Consider the following 5,311-nt stretch of genomic DNA (forward strand, 5'->3'; position numbering starts at 1 on the left):
TCAGGGGGAAGACTGCTGGCTGGTACAGCATATGAACGAAATAGCTGATTGCTCCTGTGGAAGAAGAAGGTGGCTATGTAGCAGGTTTGCTATTGCTGCATATGCCTGTGTCATCAAAAACGATCCTGATCCTGGGTCATAGGGAAAAACCCTCAGTAAGCCCAGGGCTTAATTCAACCATTGCCATGGGAGAGTGCCCTAACACTGACAATTCTTATTTGGGACTCTTAAAAAGGAAGAAACAGAAATAGAAGCAGAGTGGAGAACCCCACCACCACCCTACCAAAGTATATATTCAGTAGCAAAAAAAAGAAAAAAGAAAAAGGACGTAGTAAGCCTGGATTATGTGGAGAGGAAGCAAAACACTGAAACAAGTCCATATTTTGATCCAGTTAGAAATCCAAATTTACTAAAAGAGTTTACACAAGAAAAAGAAGAGTGTTAATTGACTTTTACACCTTCACAACTTTAACATCTGCCAAAATGCACCAGCTGGCAACTTTTTATGGCCTTACTGCTAGGGTTCATTACACTCGGGGCTCCCTTTGAATTAAAACAGGGTACTTTATATAAGTTTAGGGGAGTTATTGAACATAACATAGAAGACAAAGAGGTATATACAGCAGCTTAACCATCAAAGGTTTGCCTTTTTAATTCCTCACGGTCACTGCTTCACTACCCTAAAATATCCCATAATGGGCATAGGTGTTCTAACCCAGTAAGTAGTAAATTTAAATTGCCACTTATAATAATGGAAATCCACATAATTTTTCTCTCCAGTTAAGACAGTTAATACAGCTATATTAGTTTCCTATTACTGTTGTGACAAATTACTGTAAACGTAGTGGCTAAAAACAATACAAGTTTACTATCTCTTCTGGACATGAGAAGTCCTAAATGACAGGACTGCATCACCTCTGGAGGCTCCAGGAGAAAATCACTTTCCTTTCTTTTTCTGTCTTCTGGTGGCTGTCCGTAGTGTTCTGCTCATGGTCCCTCCCTTCTCCCTGACTGTCTTACCTCCCTCTCTTATAAAGGCCTAGAGATTGATTACATTGGGTCCATCCAGATAATCGAGGATAATCTTTCCATCTCAAGTCCTAATTTAATAACAGCTGCAAAGCTCCCTTTTGTGATATAGTATATTCACAGCTTCCAGGGATTAGGATGTGGACATCTGTAGGCGGCATTATTCTACCCATCACAATGATTCACTGTAAGTTAAAAAGGGCCATCAAGGATTAAAACTCATTATATAAAAACTATTTAGAGAAGGGGCAATGCCCCTCCCCCATACTTCTCTGTTTTCTAATTTGGCCTGCTCTCAAACCAGGAAAATGGTGAAATACCTCAGCTTCAGCTCTGGACCCATCCACTAAGGCTCCTAAACCCAATATAATTGAAATGGCAGCCATCCAGGCAGCAACTGGTCAATATTTCACTGTTATACATTTGACTAATACGTTCTGTTTAGTGCCTGTTTCAATAGCCTCTGAGGTACACTTTGCCTTTCCCTCCAGGGACATGATACACCTTAACCAGGCTACTCTTGGTGTACCTCAGTAGTCTTGACTTCATGCACAATCTTTCTAGGCAGGATCAACTGCATCCGGCTTTCTCCAGGAACACAGGTACGGCATCACATTGAAGCCATCCTCCAAGGAGACTCACTTGACACACATTAATGACACACAAATAGTCACAAAGGAGCTCAGGGAAAGGGAATGGGCCATTGTCTACACGTAATAGTAGACCCAGCTACCTCCATTAAGTTCCTAAAATTATTTGGCAACCCACATGCTTCTCCATCCCTGACACTGTGAAGACACAGCTATTTATTTTCAGCACCCACGATGTTAAAACAAGCCAAATATCTTTTATGTCTCCTCGTGTTCTGGAGGCAACATATTCCTCATTTTACTTCAGTCCATTTACACTGTTACTTGCTGATCAGTGCAAATGAATGGGGTACGAACCAATAAAAGACTCTAAAATCTAAAATTCCAGTACAAGGGCACTTCCATTAAGTACCTGAAGAGAGTCTTTCACTGTTGAGTTTGAGCAACCTCTTCTCATGCCTTTTAGTTTCTGGACTACCATAATGACCATAAGTTGCCCATTAGCTTGTGATGCAAGACACTGCCCTCCTTAGCCCCACACCACATACCATTGGAGTGGCAACTGCTGGTCACATCTGGGCTCTTTTGGAAATAGAGGCTCTCACAAAGAGTCTTTGACCCTTTCTGCCCAAATGGGTTGCATTGTGAAAACAGCACTTACAGAATGTGGCACCATCAAGGCCTCCTTACTGTAATATGGAGCCAGGCTTGGGACCTCTGGCATACCCCCTGCAGCAGGGGTGGCCTCCTCATCCTCAGTTTCTTTCCAGATATGGTGCTGGAGGACGTCACCCCTTGTCTAGGTCCCTTGACTACCTGGGGACCTGCTTAGGACTACCTGACTAAACAGCAAAGTAAGTTTGTGCACTTCATGGATGTCACTATGATCACAGGTGTGCAGTTTGCTGGAGAGATGATGCTTTTCATTACTTAACCCAAACGTTCATGATCAAAGATGGACCCAAGTGTCAGCACAATTAGCTAAACCTCAGGCAGTCATTTTAGGATTCAATGGCTTGGCTAACGATTGGATCCCAAATGCACATTTTTTATGGACTCTTGGGCCATTGACAAAGGTCTGGCCATCTGGTCCAGTCAATGCAGTAACAATACTTAACACAGTTGTCCTCTTTGGGGTAATAAATTCTGGGAATCTCTTGCCTCACAGATACCCAAAATGTAAATGAAGGTCACATATGTCTCTGTACATGCTAAAGCCACAAGATAAGGCTTCACCAAGACACTCTTTACACCCTTCAGAGTTCTGCATATTTATAGTGACTAAGGAATTTATTCACTTTTCAAAATACACCATACTGAGCTTCCTATAAGGCATTTATTGGGATTTTCACCTCCCTTACAGGTCTCAGGCTCTTACCATTAAAAAAAAATAGTATGGGGGCACCTGGGTGGCTCAGTCAGTTAAGCCTCCGACTTCGGCTCAGGTCATGATCTCACTGTCCGTGAGTTTGAGCCCCACGTCAGGCTGTGTTCAGCTCAGAGCCTGGAGCCTGCTTTAGATTCTCTGTCTCTCTCTCTCTCTCTCTCTCTGCCCCTCCCCTGCTCATGCTCAGTCTCTCTCTCACACACAAAAATAAATAAAAGATTGTTTTAAAAAAACAGTATGAGAATTCCCATGTACCCTTCACCCAGCTGCACTAATGTTCACATGTTATATGATGCATGCTATCGCAACCCGGAAAATAACATCGATAGAATATGAAAACCCAATTTATAAACCTTACTCCAATTTCACCAATTTTTCTGCCAATGTAATTTGCAAGTAGCCCAGACGGGCCATGCCACACCACAGTGAATCCCGCCCCTAGGAGAGGGGAAGAGAAGGCACACACCAGTCTGACTGTGGCCCCAGCGGTGGGCTGGGGGCAGACATCAGGTCGGACCGCGGCCCCGCCCACCAACTCCAGTTATACACCACAGCACAGGGGAAGTGCCCTGCAGGTCCTCACCACGCCAGGGACTATCCAAAATGACCAAGCGGAAGAATTCCCCTCAGAAGAATCTCCAGGAAATAACAACAGCACTTGCACACTGCCAGGCTTGTGATGCTGGGGATCTGGTGTATTAGCTGGGGTGGGTAGGCAAGGTGCACAGGGGCAGGAGTGAACCTCATGGTAGGTGGGTAGGTTACATATAACAACAGCTAATGAGCTGATCAAAAAGGATTTAAATAATATGACAGAAAGTGACTTTAGAATAATAGTCATAAAATTAATCACTGGGCTTGAAAACAGTATAGAGGACAGCAGAGAATCTCTTGCTACAGAGATCAAGGGACTAAGGAACAGTCACGAGGAGCTGAAAAACGCTTTAAATGAAATGCAAAACAAAATGGAAACCACCACGGCTTGGATTGAAGAGGCAGAGGAGAGAATAGGTGAACTAGAAGATAAAGTTATGGAAAAAGAGGAAGCTGAGAAAAAGAGAGATAAAAAAATCCAGGAGTATGAGGGGAAAATTAGAGAACTAAGTGATACACTAAAAAGAAATAATATATGCATAATTGGTATCCCAGAGGAGGAAGAGAGAGGGAAAGGTGCTGAAGGGGTACTTGAAGAAATAATAGCTGAGAACTTCCCTGAACTGGGGAAGGAAAAAGGCATTGAAATCCAAGAGGCACAGAGAACTCCCTTCAGACGTAACTTGAATCGATCTTCTGCACGACATATCATAGTGAAACTGGCAAAATACAAGGATAAAGAGAAAATTCTGAAAGCAGCAAGGGGTAAACGTGCCCTCACATATAAAGGGAGACCTATAAGACTCGTGACTGATCTCTCTTTTGAAACTTGGCAGGCCAGGGGCTCCTGGGTGGCACAGTCGGTTAAGCGTCCGACTTCAGCCAGGTCACGATCTCGCGGTCCGTGAGTTCGAGCCCCGCGTCAGGCTCTGGGCTGATGGCTCGGAGCCTGGAGCCTGTTTCCGATTCTGTGTCTCCCTCTCTCTCTGCCCCTCCCCCGTTCATGCTCTGTGTCTCTCTGTCCCAAAAATAAATAAAACGTTGAAAAAAAAATTAAAAAAAAAAAAAAAAAAGAAACTTGGCAGGTCAGAAAGAATTGGCACGAGATTTTCAGTGTGCTAGACAGAAAAAATATGCAGCCGAGAATCCTTTATCCAGCAAGTCTGTCATTTAGAATAGAAGGAGAGATAAAGGTCTTCCCAAACAAACAAAAACTGAAGGAATTTGTCACCACTAAACCAGCCATACAAGAGATCCTAAGGGGGATCCTGTGAGACAAAGTACCAGAGACATCACTACAAGCATGAAACCTATGGACATCACAATGACTCTAAACCAATATCTTTCTATAATAACACTGAATGTAAATGGACTAAATGCGCCAACCAAAAGACATAGGGTATCAGAATGGATAAAAAAACAAGACCCATCTATTTGCTGTCTACAAGAGACTCATTTTAGACCTGAGGACACCTTCAGATTGAGAGTGAGGGGATGGAGAACTATTTATCATGCCACTGGAAGTCAAAAGAAAGCTGGAGTAGCCATACTTATATCAGACAAACTAGACTTTAAATTAAAGGCTGTAACAACAGATGAAGAAGGACATTATATAATAGTTACAGGGTCTATCCATCAGGAAGAGCTAACAATTATAAATGTCTATGTGCCGAATACCGGAGCCCCCAAATATATAAAACAATTACTCATA

Source organism: Lynx canadensis, chromosome D4 (assembly GCF_007474595.2).
Source record: "Lynx canadensis isolate LIC74 chromosome D4, mLynCan4.pri.v2, whole genome shotgun sequence".
In the NCBI taxonomy this organism is placed as follows: Eukaryota; Metazoa; Chordata; class Mammalia; order Carnivora; family Felidae; genus Lynx; species Lynx canadensis.